Source organism: Hyla sarda, chromosome 13 (genome assembly GCF_029499605.1).
Source record: "Hyla sarda isolate aHylSar1 chromosome 13, aHylSar1.hap1, whole genome shotgun sequence".
In the NCBI taxonomy this organism is placed as follows: Eukaryota; Metazoa; Chordata; class Amphibia; order Anura; family Hylidae; genus Hyla; species Hyla sarda.
In genome coordinates, this window is record NC_079201.1 from 24,657,416 (window position 1) to 24,678,394 (window position 20,979).

At 45.7% G+C, this 20,979-nt stretch overlaps 1 protein-coding gene across 47 annotated transcripts in view; it reads left to right on the top strand.

The window, feature by feature from the left end:
• The window catches only part of LOC130297737 (general transcription factor II-I repeat domain-containing protein 2-like), a 1,987,867-nt gene that overhangs the window by 158,119 nt on the left and 1,808,769 nt on the right, over positions 1–20,979 (top strand). The gene's annotated exons all lie outside the window — the stretch shown is intronic.

Below are 20,979 nucleotides of genomic sequence, written 5' to 3' on the forward strand. Positions count from 1 at the left end.
GAAGAGGTTGCTCTGCGTGGTGTCTTTTATAGTGGGCTTCTTCAAAATGGTGCTGGGCAGGAAGGACACTGTCGGTGCAGCCCCGACTTCCGGTCCCTCCAGAAGCGACTCCTGTATCTCTGAGTTCCCTTTCGGCTGCGACACAGCAACTTGGTGGCCACGCCCAGGGGCGGGGCGTGGTGCAGTGCAGGCTTTCTTTGCACGCTTTTCCGGCAGCAGTTCGGCTCCGCCTGTGCCGACCGGACCAGAGGATCGCAGCATGAACTCATTGCGCAGTTTACACATCTTAGTTGTAACATAATTTTCGCCTCCCCCCTTACTTTTCTCTTGGCCCCCTTGTATGGTGCACCACAAGCACCGTTCCTGTACACAGCAACACGGTTTACAACACATGAATAAAGTTCGTTTTCTTGGGGGGGGAGTACACTTTCACTAAATGCACACCCGTATCCTGTTTGTGACGCCAAAAATGCTTTGTGGTAGCCCTGGGGGGTGTAGGGTAGTTGGGATGTTGTAATAGATAAGGGGTTAATGTTAACCCTAGAGTTCGTGGTGCCAGGCTGAGGTCTAGTATGCTGAGGTAATTCTCCGGCCTATCACCGCCCTTCCCAGAAACGACAGGTGTATGTAATGAAATTACTGAAGGTCCACAATGTACTTGAACTTGAACTTGGATAACTTTACTTAAGTGCTTGCGGTACATCCAATGAACAATGACAGTCTCAGGAATACAGTCTTTATATAGCTCAATGACTGACAATTATTGTGGAACTTGAAATAAATTAAAGTCTCTGAATTTAGGGTAATTATTGCAGATCCGTCCGGATTTAGGGGACAGATAAGGTCCGGTGATCTTGCAGAGTGTGTAGGGATTGATACACTCAAGTTATCGGCCGTCGCCGCAAGGTTCAGGCCTAGACTCACAGATCTCAGCAGCGCAGATGCTTCTTGCTTGCTTGCACAGGAACAAGAGAGCGAGAACATGGCCGCCGCTCCCTTATATGGGCAGAGGGCGCGGCTAATCTGATTGGTCCGAACATCCGTCATTCACTGTTACAATGAGTGATGGTATTGACTACGTCACAAGGACCTCCAAAGGTCCTCAAGAAGAAATACCATAGAGTTCACCTAACCACGTGACCCGTAGGTCCTGCTACGCTATGGGACAGGTAATTAACTATTTATAGAGCTTTTATATAATATTTACATGCTTCCTAAGTAAGCTATTGGTGCAATAACTATCTGGATGAGAGGTGTCTAGGGGTGGATAGGACAATAGGAACCCCGACATCCTAGGGACTCTGGCTATGGGGACTCACAATAAAAAGGTACCAGATAGGATACGGTACCGGGACACCACAAGGTTAAATAAAATTGTAGCAAGATATATTCTACACTTTTAGTAAATTTTTTTAGAAAATAAAATTTTGCTGATAGCAACCAGGCACATGTATAAGAGAAATCATTTATACTATTATTATAAAAAAGCAAACATCTCCATATCCACATTAGAACTAGTGGCGTAGCTAGGATTTGTGTCATCTGGTATGGTAGAAAATTATTTCACCCACACAACCAGCCTCCCTAAGTAGATTTGGGAGCTGCTGCAATGTTAAAGGCTTACACGATTTTCCAACACAGGTTCTATGGTATGCTACACAAAATGGGGTCTGTGCTTCCCTGACAGCAATTACATAATCGTCCAATGCGCGTCCCTTAGGAATCGGGGGAGTTGTGGTTTCACTAATCATAACTGCAGAACTTAAAGTGACTACTGCACTGATAGGTAGTGGTGTACCCAGTACTCCTTGTATTCCAAGGTTCAGACCGCAATGACAACTTCTTCCAGCCAAAACTTCATTTCTTTAGCATCTACAGGTCAAATTTTTCCATTGCCCTCCCTACCTTTACACAATCCAAGGCCAGCTATAGCCATAGGCAGAATAGGCAGCTGCCTAAAGTGCCCTCTTGATGAGGGCGCAGCCTGTGGCCACAGTTATTTTTTGTGATGTAAGCTGTAGCGCTGTCTCCTCTATCCGGGTGTCAGGAGCGCAGCACTGTCACATCATACACAGTAATAATTACCATGTATGTGATATGACAGTGCTGCTCTTGATGGCTCGATAGTGCTGCACACTACTCCACAATTATCCAGGGCTCGAGTCCTGCAGGACCGACCCTAGAATTATGCCCAACCCTTCCTCTGCCTCCTCCCCTGGCCAGGCTGACTAGATGCTGAAGGACTTTTCATGATGTCACCATCATGTGACCAGTTACATGTTGGGGGCAGAGCTCAGGTATGCATGATAGGAGAGATGGTTGTTGAAGGACCTTTGGCGATGACGTGGAGGAGGCGGGGCTGGGTTGAAATGGAGGTTACATGATTACTGCACAGCCACTACTGTTGTGCTGTGTGTGAAGAAATCTGCACCTCTGTGTCACCCCAGTAGTAAGAAGATTACATGTGGAGGAGGTGTGTTACTGTGTGTCACCCCAGTAGTAAGGTAAGTAAATGAGGAGTTTTTTTTTACAGTGTGTCACCCCAATAGTAAGGTGATTACATGAGAAGGGGGTTTGTTACGATGTGTCACCCCAGTATTAAGGAGATTTCATTGCAGTATGTGACATTATTGCGGGATTACTTTCCGCTTAGTGGAGTCACCCTGCTTGGGGGTTTCACCAAGTGTGGTCCATACCCCCTAGCAACACTAATGATTAGGGTCCTGGTGTGCCTATCTAACCATGTTAAACATCCATTTCCTTTCTGCTGTTGAGAGTTTGGGAACAAAGTCCCCCCCCCCCCCTCACTCCAGTGAGGAATTACTTTTTCTATTTCAAGGAATTTTGATGGTTATCGTGTCTCTCCGCATAACATCGGGATAGGGGATAACCCATATGTCACTTTTTATTTTCATTGTAGGTGTCCTGGATTTAGTTATTAGACATAGCTTACAGTTATCATGGGGATGGAAACAGACTGTTAAATGAAAGGTTGATTTTTATCAGCCATGGATTCTCTAGTAGTAGGCGCTACCTTGTTATCCAAATTGTGCACCCTCTTAAAAACAAGACAGTTTTTACGGTAGTAGTTCTCCATTTATTATAACATTATTCTAAATGCCCCAGTGCTTTTTTACAAAGCGCTTGAAAAAGAATCTATGGCTGTCATATGTAAAAATCAACATATATATAAATTCTAGTGGATTACCATACTAATTTAGTTTGTTCTAATGTACATTATCCGATAAAATGTCTTTTCCAATTTCGGTCACTTCCTGTCTAATATTTTCAGGCTTCTCTTTATCAAAAACTTTATTTTCAAATTTTCCTTGAAGTGTGACCGATTCCTCCTTAAACTCCTCATGCTTAGTGCAATTTCTACGTAACTGAGGAATAGGTTTCTCGGTATGTACTCCAACCAAAAGGGAAGATGACAGCTGGTTATATGAATGGCACTATTGCTGTGTTACGCCGAGCGCTCCGGGTCCCCGCTCCTCCCCGGAGCGCTCGCTACACTCTCGCTACTGCAGCGCCCCGGTCAGATCCACTGACCCGGTGCGCTGCGATACCGCCTCCAGCCGGGATGCAATTCGCGATGCGGGTGGCGCCCGCTCGCGATGCGCACCCCGGCTCCCGTACCTGACTCGCTCTCCGTCGGTCCTGTCCCGGCGCGCGCGGCCCCGCTCCCTAGGGCGCGCGCGCGCCGGGTCTCTGCGATTTAAAGGGCCACTGCGCCGCTGATTGGCGCAGTGGTTCTAATTAGTGTGTTCACCTGTGCACTCCCTATGTATACCTCACTTCCCTTGCACTCCCTCGCCGGATCTTGTTGCCATCGTGCCAGTGAAAGCGTTTCCTTGTGTGTTCCTAGCCTGTGTTCCAGACCTCCTGCCGTTGCCCCTGACTACGATCCTTGCTGCCTGCCCCGACCTTCTGCTACGTCCGACCTTGCTTCTGTCTACTCCCTTGTACCGCGCCTATCTTCAGCAGTCAGAGAGGTTGAGCCGTTGCTAGTGGATACGACCTGGTCACTACCGCCGTAGCAAGACCATCTCGCTTTGCGGCGGGCTCTGGTGAACACCAGTAGTGACTTAGAACCGGTCCACTAGCACGGTTCACGCCAATCCCTCTCTGGCACAGAGGATCCACCTCCTGCCAGCCGGCATCGTGACATGCTGTCAGTAGGTTTATGATTTGTTTTGGTAAGTATTTTCCTATCTTAAATGTAAATTTTAATATCTAAATGAATATAAGTGAATTTAGATCTGATTATATGTAGAAGTAAACTATAAATAATAAAAATATTTTTATTGATATGAGAGAAACTGTTTATTGCCCTCTAAAATAAAATACTATCATAGATAAAATGACCACTCCAGCATCTTAAAAAATGGCAGACCTTTTCCAACGACCATTATATAGATCTGGTCAATATAGCGAGCCCCACGGCTGGAGATAAAAACCTCCCTCATAGGAAAGAAATTGAGAGTTAAAATAAATAATTTTTTCATATTCAAAAAGGCTTTATTGAACAGTAAAGGGGTACAGAAGGCAAACAAGGGGAAAGATGTATTGAATACAATAGGCATTACATACATCACAGAGAGCACAGCTATCGGTATGCAAGAGAGCAACAGCATGAAAAAAGTGGGAGCACAACCAAGGCTCCGAAACAAACAGCAGACAGGAATCATTACTATCCTTCCTCAGACCCAAGGAGGTATTGAACCTTGGCAGCACTGTAGTCAATCCGCAGGATATGTAAAGATAAAGGGCGTAGGACAGGGGACCCCAGAAAAGTCAAACAGAAAAACAAACAAAATGACCAAGGGGAGGGAACAAGGGACAGGGAAGAGGGGAAAGGTCAGTAGGGGAGGGGAAGTGAGAAACTAGGAGAGGGAAAGGACAACTACCAGCATGGCCTCTTTCAACTGAGGGAGAGCACAGCCTATAGACGCTCATCAGTTACTGTCAAAGGTCAGGAAACATAGAGGTCAGGAAGGGAGAGTGAACAGTATTCCTGTGTGTCAATAAACGCAGACCAGGGTAACCAACGTGAAGAACCACCCAGAGCCAGGGTGCAACCACACATTCTTCCATACCATGAGTAAAGTGTACTTTCTTGAGCCAGTCGGTAACATTGGGAGGGAGCATGGTTTTCGACCTTCGTGGGATGACTCGGACCACTGCAAGCAGCTGACACACCAACCTACATTTAAAAGGTTTCACCTGTTCCAGTATTATAATAAGCTGTAGCATCTGAGGGGTATGTTGAAGAGCGGTGCCAGTTATTTTTGAGATAAGGTCAAGAACCCTGACTCAAAGGGGCGAAGGATCTGGCAGTCCAACCAGTTATGGGTCATGGACCCCTGGGCTGAGTCTCACCTCCAACACACGTCCAGCACCATCGGAAAGTACCGGTGCAGGAAGGAGGGCATTCAACACCACCAAGAGAGCAGTTTAAAATTTGTCTCTTGCAATATCTTAAATTCTCACTGTAAGATGTGTATATACCTTATGGAAAGGGTCAGAAACAAAAGAAAACGAATATGGTTGAATAAAAATGTTAAGGGGGCAATAAATGACAAAAATAAAACATTTCAACTACAAAAACAGGATGAGAAGAAGCATTAAAAAGCTATAAAGAAAATCTAAAATATGTAAAAAACAGATAAAAGCCGCAAAAATAGGGACAGAAAGACTCATTGCCAAAGAGAACAACTAACCCCAATATGTTATTTAACTATATAAATAGTAAAAAGGTCAAAAATGAAATGATGAGGAGGAAATTATAAACGGTGATCAGGAAAAAGCTAATATATTAAACAAATTCTTCCCCACTGTATTCACTGAGGAAAATGAAATTCCAGGTGAAATACAGTGAGATAAGGTAAACTCCCCAGCACTTCAGAAGATAGAACCTCTACCTCTGATGGCACCACCTGGATATCTTGGTGCCAAGTCGACTTCAGCTCCTCTGTGGGCATGGTCAAGCCATATTTTATAGGCAGAAAGGACAACAGCACCTACAACTCTGGATAGGATTGCAAGATCTGAACCTTGTTCTGTGGAAGCAAATGCCCAAGGGGCCTGGATGACATGCTGGGCACTGTTTGGGGAGGCGTTGTTCCAAGGGTGCTAGAGCAGCATCATCCTCAGCTGAAGGAGGCACATATAAGGGGCTATCACCCGAGGAGCTCCAGGAGGGGCCAGGAGAGGTCGGGAGAAGGGCCGTGGTCTGATTTGGAAGCAAGAGGGCCTGCAGTGGCGAGGAGGATGCCTCCAGTGAGGGGTACAGGAGGGGCAATCCAGGGACCAGTCTTTCAGGAGGGGATACTGATACTGCCTTTAAATCTTTTAAAATGTCAGACATTTACTGGAAAAGGTGTTCTATTTACTGCTACTCACGTGATATTTTTTATTTTTCTATGAAAGACCTTCTAGATTATAATATTTCATAAGTGAAACCAGATCTTTCAGCAGTTTTTAATTATAGGGGAAGAGCTAAACATTGGCCTAGTGTTTTGGAAAGCAGGAGGGAACTACTTTATGTTTGCTTGTAATAGAGGTGGGCCACATAGATTGCTATAAATGTATAGCAGCAGTTAATGAGGGATCTTGTGAGTTGCAGCGGACAGACATTAGAGAGTCTCCTCTAGACTCTTGTGCAATCAGCTCCAGTACTTACATGCCTTGACATGCAATATCATTTCTTATAGACATGGCATGGATAGAGATTTACTTGTATGAGGGGGAAGAAGGCAACAAGTTCTTTAGAAAATGTTGAAGAACTATTATTGGATTTTCCAGACAGATTTTAAACTCTTAATGATGGAAGGATCAGCAATGAGAGACCACAAAACTGCACTACATGAGCAGTACGGGTTATTAGGAGTTATGTTAAAAAAGAAAGCAGACATTGTTTAAGGTTCTAAAGGAGTCTGTAAGACGTGATTGATTATATATGAGGTTCTCTTCCCTCCTTTCCTTATGGTATTCATGTCTAAATGCACTTTATGCACTGTACTGTGGTCCTATGATACTTCCTCTTTTATGCTTCGGAGTGCTCGTCAAGCTACTAACATACTGGATATAGTGCACTTGGAACCTAAGAAAATCACAATACTGATATAGCGGCAACAGAGTCAAACTATATAAAATTTTTAATTATTCATATAATATGTATTTTTTTAATTATTATTATTGTTTTTATTAAAGAACGGCCCTAGAGGCATATATAGACATGATTAATATTTTGCAAAGAATGTAACTTGAAAAAAAAAAACTATGCAGATTTATATTTCAGCCCTGCTCCAGTACAGCCCAGTTAGGCTTTATTTGTGTATTATAAATTGAAATGGTCTGTATACAGTTTATAAATAAAGCTGTACTGTAATAGGATGGCACCTTTGCAACAAGCCAGTTTGTAAACTTCTTACCTCCTAGATCATCAGTGTTCAGCTGTGATGGGTATTATTGAAAAGTGAAAGTGTTTAGCAACTACAGTAACTAATCCACAAAATGAAGACCACTAAAATATACAGAGCGGGGTCGCTGAGTGCTGAGTTATAAAGTGCATAAAAGTTGCCAATGCTCTGCTGACTCAATAACTGCCGAGACCAAACCTCATCTGCCATTAAAATCAGAACAAAAAAAAGTATGCATTTCCATGCACGCCTTACATCATCAAGTACAATGCCAAGGAAAGGATGGAGTGGTGATGAGCATGCCTGATTGATGGAAACGTTCTGTGGAGTGATGCATCCAGATCCTGACGCTTCAGATCCTGACTAGCCTCTGTGATGTATATACTATGGCGTGCAAATACAGTCATGGCCGTAAATGTTGGCACCACTGAAATTTTTCAAGAAAATTTAGTATTTCTCACAGAAAAGGATTGCAGTAACACATGCTTCGCTATACACATGTTTATTTTCTTTGTGTGTATTGGAACTAAACTAAAAAAAGGGAGGGAAAAAAGCAAATTGTACATAATGTCACACCAAACTCCAAAAATGGGCTGAAATCAGTTGCTTCCTATAACCATCAATAAGCTTCTTACACCTCTCAGCCAGAATGTTGGACCACTCTTCCTTTGCAAACTGCTTCAGGTCTCCCTTTTTGGAAGGGCACCTTTTGCCAACAGTAAATTTAAGATCTCTCCACAGGAGTTCAATGGGATTCAGATCTGAACTCAATGCTGGCCAATTCAGAACCCTCCAGCGCTCTGTTGCCATCCATTTCTGGGTGCTTTTTGACGTATGTTTGGGGTCATTGTCCTGCTGGAAGACTCAAGATCTTGGACGCAAACCCAGCTTTCTGACACTGGGCTGTACAGTGCGACCCAAAATCCGTTGGTAATCCTCAGATTTCATGATGCAAAACAACCCCAAAACTTAATTTAACCTCCACCATATTTCACTGTAGGTACTGTGTTCTTTTCTTTGTAGGCCTCATTCTTTTTTTGGTAAACAGTAGAATGATGTGCTTTACCAAAAAGCTCTATCTTGGTCTCATCTGTCCACAAGATTTTTTCTCAGAAGGATTTTGGCTTACTCAAGTTAATTTTGGCAAAATGCAGTCTTGCTTTTTTTATATCTCTGTATTAGCAGTGGGGTCCTCCTGGGTCCACGCCCAGGGAGATTCGCTACAGTGCCATGGGTGGCAAACTTCTTGATAATGTTGCACACTATGGACAAAGGCAAATCTAGATCTCTGGAGATGGACTTGTAACCTTGCGATTGTTGATAATTTTCCTCAATTTTGGTTCTCAAGTCCTCAGACAGTTCTCTTCTCCTCTTTCTGTTGTTCATGCTTAGTGTGGCACACACAATGCAAAGACTAAGTGAACTTCTCTCCTTTTTTCCTGCTTTCAAGTGTGATGTTATATTGCCCACACCTGTTACTTGCCCCAGGTAAGTTTAACCCCTTAAGGACCAAGCCCATTTTCACCTTAACCCCTTAAGGACCTAGGGCGTATGGATACGCCCTGACGTCCTGGTACTTAAGGACCCAGTGCATATCCATATGCCCGTGGGAATTTCGGTCCCCGCCGCATGCCGGGCGGGGACCGGGCTGGGGTGACTGCTGATATCAATCAGCAGGCACCCCGCGCAAATGCAACATCTGGAGGTCCACAGTTTGGAGATCACTGTGCACTGGTCTAAAAACTAGCTCTCCAGATGTTGCAAAACTGCAAATCCCAGCATGCCCAGAAAGCAAACAGCTGTCTCGGCATGCTGGGAGTTGTAGTTGGGTACCTCCAGCTGTTGCATAACTACATCTCCCAGCATGCCCTTCTGTGATTAGTACATGCTGGGAGTTGTAGTTTTGCAACAGTTGAAGGCACACTGGTTGGAAAATACTGAGTTAAGTAACAGAACCTAACTGAAGGTTTTCCAACCAGTGTTCCTCCAGCTGTTGCAAAAGTTAAACTCCCAGCATGCACGGTCTGTCAGTACATGCTGGGAGTTGTAGTTTTGAAACAGCTGGAGGTTTGCCCCCCCCCCCCCCCCCATGTGAATGTACAGGGTACATTCACACGGACAGGTTTACAGTAAATTTCCTGCTTCAAGTTTGGGCTGCGGCAAATTTTTCGCCGCAGCGCAAACTCCTAGCGGGAAATTCACCGTAACACGCCAGTGCGAATGTACTACACTACACTAAGACATAATAAAGGTTAAAACACTACATATACACCCCCTTACACTGTCCCCCACAATAAAAATTTAAATCGTCTTCTACGGCAGGGTTTCCAAAACGGAGCCTCCAGCTGTTGCAAAACAACAACTCCCAGCATTTCTGGACAGCCACTGACTGTCCAGGCATGCTGGGAGTTTAGCAACAGCTGGAGGCACCCTGTTTGGGAATTACTGGTGTAGAATACCCCTATGTCTACCCCTATGCAATCCCATATTACTGCCCTCATCAGTGCATTCCGCATACGTACATCCAAATATTGTACCATTTAGTACCTGTTAATCTGTCAAGGTGCTCCAAACCGTCAAAGTCCAAACAATAGTATCCACCGGCTGGTGTTTTACAAAAGTACAGAGTTTTTTCTGTTAATAGTTAGGCATGTTACTGCCCTCAACAGTGCATACCGCATACGTACATCCAAGTATTGTACCATCTAGTACCTGTTAATCTGTCAAGGTGCTCCAAACCGTCAAAGTCCAAACAATAGTATCCACCGGCTGGTGTCTTACAAAAATACAGATTTTTACCTGCTAATAGTTAGGCATATTACTGCCCTCATGAGTGCATACCGCATAGGTACATCCAAGTATTGTACCATCTAGTACCTGTTAATCTGTCAAGGGCCTACATACTGTTCAAGGACAGCCGTAAGTAATCACCTGCTGCTGTTCTAGACAAATACTGTTTAAAGAGTAGTGTAGCGTATTGTAATACCCTCATAAACGCACTAAGTATGTCAGGCAGAGAAGTGCAAGGACATACACAGAGGAGTGGCAGAGGCCTAAATACTTCAGGCAGAGTTGGCAGCAGGAGTCGCAGCGAGAGGCCTGAGCTCCCGTTATCAGCCAGCGGTCGTGTCTCCACCAGCAACCAATCTGCCGTCATGGATTAGTTAACACGCTCATCCACATCATCACAAGTGACATCTGACACCCCCAGTCAACAGTCGGTGGGTTCCTCAGACACAACCCTCAGTTGGCATGGCCCGGGAGCAGTCCGTTTCCTCCCATTGCCTTTGTCCTATACTGTTCCCTCTCCTAAAGAAGTATCTTATGCTGTGGGTTCAGCTCCACTATTTACTGTGGACGATCTAATAGAGGACAGTCAGCAGCTACTGGACAGCCAAGAAGGGGAGGAGACATGCGCCGCTTGCTCTGCTAGGTGGCCAAGTAGTGATGCGGTGAGTGACGTGGGAGGCGGTGTTGCAAGTGTTCAGGGTCCTGAAGCAGACACTGTTGGGGAACCTGAGGAGGACATGAGTGACGTGCACACAACTGTTGATGATGATGAAGCCGATCGCAATTGGGAGCTGGGTGCAGAAGGGGCTTCATCATCATCAGAAGAAGAGAGTTGCAGGTTGCCCTTGAGGCAGTAAGGCGGTAGCACGGTTGGCAGTCAGCGTGGTGGCAGTAGTGGAAATTCAGGAGCCAAACGTGCCCGGGGGAGACCACCTGCTTCGCGGCAGCCTACCTTTCCAGGAGGTAGTGGAACAGGGGTTCCTGGAGACGGCGCCAGTAGCAGTCAATTACTGCGGACTGCGGGTGGGAAAATCAGCTACTCGGCGGTGTGGAAGTTTTTCATAAGGCATCCGGAGGAGGTTCACGTAGCCACATGCAAGATCTGTCGGCAGAAGGTGAAGCGTGGCCAGGGTCCCAATGTCGGCACCACGGCCCTGCATCAACACATGCTTCGCCACCATAAAGCAGCCTGGGAGAACCGTGGCACCGATGTAGTGGTCCAGCCTGCTGCATCACCCAGTGGCCATCCGCTCCCTCCTTCATCCAGCCAAGGCTCCACCACCTCATACCCTCCTTCTGTCGCTCCTGCTTTTAGTCAGCCATTCCGCCAACAATCCATCGGCGAAGCCATGTCCAAGAGACAACAGTATGCGCCCACTCATTCAATGGCGCAGAAGTTGAATGTGCTCCTGTCCAAGTTGCTGGTGTTGTAGTCCCTCCCTTTTCAAGTGGTGGACTCTGCACCTTTCAGAGAATTGATGGCTTGTGCCGAGCCGAGGTGGAGAGTCCCAAGCCGTCATTTCTTTGCGAAGAAGGCAGTACCAGCCCTGCATAAGTTTGTACAAGAGAAGGTGGGCCAGTCCTTGAGCTTGTCGGTGTGTTCAAAAGTGCACGGCAGCGCCGACGTGTGGAGCTGTAACTACGGGCAGGGACAATACTTGTCTTTTACGGCTCACTGGGTAAATGTGCTTCCTGCACAGCCACAACAGCAACTTGGATAGGTCACACCACTTCCTCCTCCACGCTCTCACTCCCAGGCAGTTGGTCCTGTTACAGTGTGCGATGCCACCTCCTCATCCTCCACCGTGTCCTCGGCCTCCACTGCACGTCCAAATCTTGGTGGCCCTTCATCGTACCATGTGTGTAGGGCACGGCGGTGTCAAGCTGTTCTTCACATGTTTTGCCTTGGCGAACGGAGTCACACAGGGGAGGAACTGCTAAAGTTCATTCGTAAAGAAATCCGAGTATGGCTTACTCCACGAAATCTGGAAATGGGAACCATGGTGACCGACAACATCGTGTCCGCGCTGCGACAAGGAAGTGTGAAACATGCGCCCTGCATGGCACACATGTTGAATCTGGTTGTCAAGCACTTCCTCAAGTCTTCACCCCATTTGCAAAACATCCTGAAAATGGCAAGGAAACTGTGCATGCACTTAAGCCACTCGTACACCGCCAAGCACACCTTCCTTGAGCTGCAGCGTCAGAATGGTATCACACAACATAGTCTTATTTGTGACGTTGCCACACATTGGAATTCCACCCTCCATATGTTGGGCAGACTATACGAACAAAGAAAAGCCATCACCGATTTCTTGATGATACAAGCAGATAGGAGTACTCCCCTGTGTAACTTCAATGTGAACCAGTGGCAGCTCATACGTGACACCTGCCGTTTGCTGAGGCCCTTTGAGGAAGCCACATTATTTGTGAGTCGCATAGATTACGCCATGACCGACGTAATTCCACTCCTACATTTCCTACAACAAATGATTGAAACCATGGCTGGTCACGGCAATGGAGACGTTGCGCCTGCATCTCAAGGCTACATGGGCTGAACTGGAGGAGGAGGATGATGAGAGGCCTAGCGGAGCACAGTTTAGGTTGGATGAGATGGCCGGTGTTTCTGGTCTTCGGACAGGAGAGGAGGAGCCGGAGCAGACAGAGGAGCTGGAGGGTTATGAGGAAGTTGAGACAGAGGACCCAGACACACCGTGGCAGTATGCAGTGGAGATGGAGGCCGGTAGTCCCTCCGAGTCACTGGCGCAAATGGCACGATGCATGCTCAGTTGCTTGCGTAGTGACCCCCGAATTGTCAAAATTCGTCAGCGGGATGACTTCTGGATCTCCACCTTTATTAGACCCTCACTACCGTCCCAAAATGGGGGCCTTTTTTACACCCACTGAGTGGGAGGACAAACTGACCTACTACAGAGAGATTCTACATAGTCAGTTGGTTGATGCCTATCGGCCACATGGTCCATCCACTCGCAGGTCTGACTCGGGGGGCCCTCTGCGCTCACCTTCCACTGCCATGGCTGCTGGGGAGGGGAGGGGTGGGAGGAGCAGTATCAGCTCAATCAGCAGCAGCCTGAGTCTACAGTCGCTGATGAGAAGCTTTCTTCACCCGCATAGTGAAGCAACTCATCAGCAGCAGGTAGACATGGAGCAGGACCTGAACCAGCAGGTGGTGGCATACCTTGACATGGCCATGCCAACAACCATTGAAGATCCGCTGGACTTCTGGGCAGCCAAACTTGATTTATGGTCACAACTAGCAGAGTTTGCCCTGGAAAAGCTGTCCTGCCTGGCCAGTAGTGTGCCATCAGAGCGGGTGTTTAGTGTGGCCGGGGCCATAGTCACCCCAAGGCGAACTCGTCTGTCCACCAAAAATGTGGAGAGACTGACGTTTGTCAAGATTAATCAGGGATGGATCAGCCAGGATTCCCAGCCACCAATGCCAGATGCCTCAGAGTAGATTGAGCATGCTGCTATACCAACATTTCCCAATTATGGTTGGTTATGAAACCCTCTTGGGTTATCAATTAGGGTTATGAAACCCTCTTTGGTACTGCGATTGCCTGCTCGTGGCTCATCCTGTGTCTTTCAGGAACTACTGGCCTCACTGATGCTTCTGGCCTTGGGCCTTAAATTTTTTGGATGTTTAGCAGTTGCTAAATACATGCTTAATGCAAATTTCAACATTCATCTTTAAATGTAAGGGGTCGGTTATGAAACCCTCTTGGGTACTGCGATTGTCTTCTCCTGGCTCATCCAGTGTCTTTCAGGAACTACTTGCCTCACTGATGCTTCTGGCCTTGGGCCTTTAATTTTTGGATGTTTAGCAGTAGCTAAATATATGCTTAGTGCAAATGTCATCATTGATCTTTAAATGTAAGGGTTTATGAAACCCTCTTGGGTACTGCAAATGCCTGCTCCATACTCATTCTGTGTCTTTCAGGAACTACTTGCCTCCCTGCCCTCAGGCCTTGGGCCTTAGCAGTAGCTAAATACATGCTTAATTCAAATTTCAACATTGATCTTTAAATGTAAGGGGATGGTTATGAAACCCTCTTGGGTACTGCGAATGACTGCTTCTTACTCATTCTGTGTCTTTCGGGAACTACTTGCCTCCCTAATGCCTCAGGCCTTGGGCCTTCAATTTTTGGATGTTTAACAGTAGCTAAATACATGCTTAATGCAAATTTCAACATTGATCTGTAAATGTAAGGGGATGGTTATGAAACCCTCTTGGGTACTGCTCCTGACTGCTCCTGACTCATTCTGTGTCTTTCGGGAACTACTTGCCTCCCTGATGCCTCAGGCCCTGGGCCTTCAATTTTTGGATGTTTAGCAGTAGCTAAATACATGCTTAATGCAAATTTCAACATTGATCTTTAAATTCTCAGCGCTCTGCTAGGGCCTTCTCCTACCCCGCCGGGGCCGATCCAAGGACCTCACTAAACCATCCAATCGGTAGTAGAGACATGCGGTGTACAAAGGGCAGGGACTTAATGAACCCGAGCTTATGACCGGCGCTTAGTTGTGATTCTTCTTTCCTGGCAAATAATTGCAATCCCTATCGCGAAGGGGGTTCAGCGGGTTACCCGCACCTGTCGGTGAAAGATAGACACACGCTGGTCCGTTCAGTGTAGCGCGCGTGCAGCCCTGGACATCTGAGGGCATAACACACCTGTTATTGCTTGATCATGCAATGTAAGGGGTTATTAAAGCCTCTTGGGTACTGCTGATGCCTACTCCTGACTGCTCCTGTGTCTTTCAGTAACTACTTGACTTCATGATGCTTCTGGGCTTGGGCCTTTAATTTTAAGATTTTTGAAATACATACACACATGCTTAATTTAAATTTCAACATTTATGGTGCAATGTATGGGGTTATTAAACACTCTTGGGTAGTGTTTTTTTTTTCAAATTTTTTGATAATTATCACAGTAATAAACTTGAATTTTCCACAATAATAACCATTACACCATTGAACGATTGTTGCGTGTGATTTTTTAAGGGATGAACTCTGCTTCTTTATTTCATAAAAAATTATTTTATAGAAAAATGTCTTTTGGTGGTCCACCGTCCTGCATTATAGAGTCTTCCGGACTCTTGGATATGCGCTTGTTCTTAAACAAAGGTACAAAAAACAAAAATGGCCGGTCAGTGCTATGGAGACGTTGCGCCTACATCTTACGGCCACATGAGCCCTGTGGGTGCTTGTGAGATTAAGTCCTTTGTACCCACATGGCGGGGTCCGGGACACAAATTTTGATTTAAATTTCAAATAAAAAAATCAAACATTTCAATGGTCTCCTCATGCTGCAGCCAACTCCAGGCTGCGTCATTCTGGTAATATATAGAGAGCACTCGCTGTCCTAAATTTTCGTTAAAATTTTTCGTCAAAAATGTTTGTCTTTTTTATTAGGGATTGTGAAGCTTTGGTGCGTACTCATGCATCAGCCAACTCCAGCCTGTGTCATTCAGGCAATATATGGTTTACTGATGGCACTGCTGAGCCTGGGTCTGGAAATTTCAACCGCTATCCATAAGTCTTATTAATACATTTCTACAATTGTTGTGTTTTTTTGGATTGATTGTGAAGCCCTAGTGTGTACTCATGCATCAGCCAACTCCAGCGTGTGTCATTCATGCAACATATAGGTAGCACCCGCTGTCCTAAATATTCTTAAAATTATTTTAAAAATGGTTGTTTTTTCTTTGGGATTCTGAAGCCCTGGTGTTTACTCAATGCTGCTTCCTGCTACACTCTGTCAGCCTGCCACAGTGTGCTACTCCGCCTCCACATCCTCCACTGTGTCTTAAGCTTCCACTGCCCGGACAAGTCTCAGTGGCCCTTCAGCATACAATGTGTGCAGGTCACGGCGGTGTCACGCTGTTTTTCACATGGTTTGCCTTCGCGCAAAGTCTTGGAAACAATGGCCGGTCAGGGCAATAGAGACATTTCGCCTAAATCTCACAGCCACATGAGCTCTGTGGGGGCTTTTTGGATTTAGTCTTTCGTACCCACACGCTGGGGTCCGGGACACGCAAAGGTTGTTTTAAATTTCAAATAAAAAAATGATGGCGCTGCTGGGCCTGGGTCTGGGAATTTAAAATTTTCTCATGGGTAGCACCCCCTATCCAAAATCTTTTTCAAAAATTTCAAAAATTGTGGTGTTTTATGGGGGGGGGGGGGGGGGGATTGTGAAGCCCTGGTTTGAACTCGTGCATCAGCCAACTCCAGGCTGTGTCATTCACGCTATATATGGGTTACTGATGCCGCTGTGGGGCCTGGGTCTGTTAATTTCAAATGTTCTGATGGTAGCACCCGCTATCCAAAATCTTTTTCAAAATTTAAAAAATTGTGGTGTTTTTTGGGGGGGATCGTGAAGCCCTGTTGTGAACTCGTGCATCAGCCAACTCCAGGCTGTGTCATTCAGGCAATATATGGGTTACTAATGCCGCTGTGGGGCCTGGGTCTGTTAATTTCAAATTTTCTCATGGGTAGCACCCGCTATGCAAAATCTTTTTAAAAAATTTCCAAAATTGTGGTGTTTTTTTGGGGGGATTGTGAAGCCTTGGTGTGAACTCGTGCATCAGCCAACTCCAGGCTGTGTCATTCAGGCAATATATGGGTTACTGATGCCGCTGTGGGGCCTGGGTCTGGTCATTTAAAATTTTGTCATAGGTAGCACCCGTTATCCAAAATCTTTTAAAACATTTTTCTAAAATTGTGGTGTTTTTGGGGGGGAATTGTGAAGCCCTGCTGTGTACTCGTGAATCAGCCAACTCCAGGCTGTGTCATTCAGGAAATATCTGCTTTACTGGTGTTGCTGTAGGGGCTTGTTGGATTTGGTCCTTCGTACACACACGATGGGGTCCGCAACACTCAAAGTTTGTTTTAATTTTCAAAGAAAAAAATTATGGCGCTGCTGGTCCTGGGTATGGTAATTTCAAATTTTCTCATAGGTAGCACCCGCTATCCAAAATCTTTTTCAAAAATTTCTAAAATTGTGGTGGTTTTTTTTTTGGGGGGGGGGGGGGGATTGTGAAGCCCTGGTGTGTACTCGTGCATCAGCCAACTACAGGTTGTGCCATTCAGGCAATATATGGGTTACTGATGCCACTGTTGGATCTGGGTCTGGTCATTTAAAATTTTCTCATCGGTAGCACCCGCTATCCAAAATCTTCGGTTTAAATTTCTTAATTCATCTTTTAATCTTAGGGATTGTGAAGGCCAAGTGCCTACTCATGCTGGTGGCAACTCCGGACTGTGCCATTCATCCACTATATGGTCTCCTCATGCTGCCAACACCTCCATGCTGTGTCATTCAGCCACTATATGGTCTCCTCATGCTGACATGTCCATGCTGTGTCATTCAGACACTATATCGTGTCCTCATGCTGCCAACACCTCCACACTGTGCCATTCATCCACTATATGGTCTCCTTATGCTGCCAACACCTCCATTCTGTGTCATTCAGCCACTATATGGTGTCCTCATGCTTCAGCCTCATCCAAGCTGTGTCATTCAGCCACTATATGGTTTCCTCATGCTGCCAACACCTCCACGCTGTGCCATTCAGCCACTATATGGTTTCCTCATGCTGCCAACACCTCCACGTTGTGTCATTCAGCCACTATATGGTGTCCTCATGCTTCAGCTTCATCCAAGCTGTGTCATTCAGCCACTATATGGTGTCCTCATGCTGCCAACACCTCCACACTGTGCCATCCAGCCACTATATGGTGTCCTCATGCTGCCAACACCTCCATTCTGTGTCATTCAGCCACTATATGATGTCCTCATGCTTCAGCCTCATCCAAGCTGTGTCATTCAGCCACTATATGGTGTCCTCATGCTGCCAACACCTCTATGCTGTGCCATTCAGCCACTAAATGGTCTCCTCATGCTGCCAACACCTCCACGCTATGTTATTCAGTCACTATATGGTCTCCTGACACTGATGCCACCACCAGGCTCTGTAATTGTGCTGCTGTGCGGCAGTGATTCTAAAAGCGAGGCCGGTAATCTGCATGCTATTCTGAATAACAGTATTATTTCATATTCCATATGCATTTTAGAACACAGCAAAGTGTTCTATACCCTTATAGAGGCTTTATGTAGGCTAGAAATAGCCTTTGTTAATATAGATTCACCGCGAAAAAATTTGGATCGAAACAAACTTTTTCGGAAAATTCGGCGAATCGGCCAAATCGAATTTTTGAAAAGTTCGCTCATCTCTAATCGTAATCCTTTTAATTTTCCACCTAAAATCCATATTATGGCTTATTTTTTGCACCACCAATTCCACTTTGCAGTGACATTATTCATTTTACCCAAAACTCCACGGCGAAACAGGAAAAAAAATCATTGTGCGACAAAATTGAAGAAAAAAATGCCATTTTGTACATTTTGAGGGCTTCCGTTTCTACACAGTGCATTTTTCAGTAAAAATGACACCTTATCATTATTCTGTAGGTCCATATGGTTAAAATAATGCCCTACTTATATAGGTTTGATTTTGTCATACTTCTGGAAAAAATCTTAGCTACATGCAGGAAAATTTATATGCTTCAAATTGTCCTCTACTGACCCATATAACATTTTAAATTTTTCCGCATATGGGGATGTATTGGAGCTCATTTTTTGCACCGTGAAGTTTTTATCAATACCATTTTTGTTTTGATCGGACTTTTTGATGTTGGTCGCTTTTTATAAATTTTTTAATGGTATAAAAAGTGACCAAAAATACGCTATTTTGGACCTTGTAAGTTTTTTTTACGTGTATGCCATTGACCGTGCGGTTTAATTAACAATATATTTTTATAGTTTGGACATTTACGCATGCAGCGATACCACATATGTTTATATTTATTTTCATAGTAGGGAACCTCCTGGTGTCCAGCAAGCTCGTGGCGGTCCCGAACAGCCCGACTGAGCTGCCGGGATGCTTTCAGTTTTACTTCAGACGTGGCGGTCAACTTTGATCGCCGCATCTGAAGGGTTAATACCTGGCATCACCGCAATCGATGATGTCTAGTGTTAGCTGCCGATCCCGGCCATCGGGACCGACCAGATATGATGTGCGGTCACCACGTGACCCCGCATTATATCGTGGTAGCTGGCACAGGACGAAAATATACGTCCTGCGTCATTAAGGAGTTAACCCCTCCTCTGCTGACTGCTATTGATCGTCCGACCAATAGCAGCGCTCCTGGGGAGGTGACGGGATCGCCACCTCCCCCTAGCTGCAGGAGGTGATTGGCGGTGTATAGTACACCGCCGATCACCTTCTAGTTCCGGGTCATCGGGTCACACGTGACCCATATGACCGAAATCGCTGCAGATCGCCGGTGTGAATACGCCAAATTGGGGGATTCTCAGTACCCCCTGAGCATTGATACGGGATGCCTGCTGAGCGACTTCAGCGTGCATCCCGGTCCAGTCCCCGCCTGGGGCGCGGCGGGGACCAAAATTCCCACGCCCTGTCTCCTTAAAGGGGTAGTCCAGTGGTGAAAAACGTATCCCCTATCCTAAGGATAGGGGATAAGTTTGAGATCGCGGGGGGTCCGACCGCTGGGGCCCCCTGCGATCTCTCTGTACGGGGGCCAGGCTCTCCGGCCAGATAGCGGGTGTCGACCCCCGCACGAAGCGTCGGCCGACACGTCCCCTCAATACATCTCTATGGCAGAGCCGGAGATTGCCGAAGGCAGCACTTCGGCTCTGCCATAGAATTGTATTGAGGGGGCGTGTCGGCCGCCGCTTCGTGCGGAGGTCAACACGCCTCCTTCCCGCGGGCTGTCAGGGCTCCGTACAGAAGATCGCAGGGGGCCCCAGTGGTCGGACCCCCCCACGATCTGCAACTTATCCCCTATCCTTAGGATAGGGGATAAGTTGTTCACCACTGGGTCACCACTGGACTACTCCTTTAACTACCAGGACACCAGGGCATACCTGTACGCCCTGTGTCCTGAAGGGGTTAAAGGAGCATCACATACTTGAAACAATCTGATTTTTCCACAATTTTGAATGGGTGCCAATAATTTTGTCCAGCCCATTTTTGGCGTTTGGTGTGACATTATGTCCAATTTGCTTTTTTTCCTCAGTTTTTTTGTTGAGTTCCAATACACACAAAGGGAATAAACATGTGTACAGCAAAACATGTGTTACTGCAATCCTTTTCTGTGAGAAATACTTCATTTTCTTGAAATATTTCAGGGGTGCCAACATATACGGCCAAGACTGTATTTGTAATAAGCGTTGTTAACATTACATTTTGTTATTGGGAAGAAAACAAGACAACTAAAAATAAAGAACAAATATACAACCAAGGCATCTAATTGTAAGTTGTTATTTGAATGTCTAAACCTTTGCCTAAAATAAAATGTGAATGTCCCTCTAAATGTAGATAGATTGCTGAGTGTAGTCTTACTGGAGCTACATGCCAGGGTGGTTTTTGAATGGAAAAGTGCATCACTGGCCTGCAAAGAGTCCTGACCTCAATCCCATCCAATACTTTTGTGATGAACTAGAACCGAGATTACGAGCAGGACGTCTGGTCTAACATCAATTTCTGTCTATGTGTTCATCATTTCATTTTCTGTCTACATACATGTATATTTCTATTTAAGGTCTGTAGGGCTGCAATCAATTATACATTTTTGGTATGTCTATGTGACAAAATATGTCTATTTGATAAAATATATTCTTGCTTTTATACTCTGCAACAATCTTCATGGTTTTCAATGTAA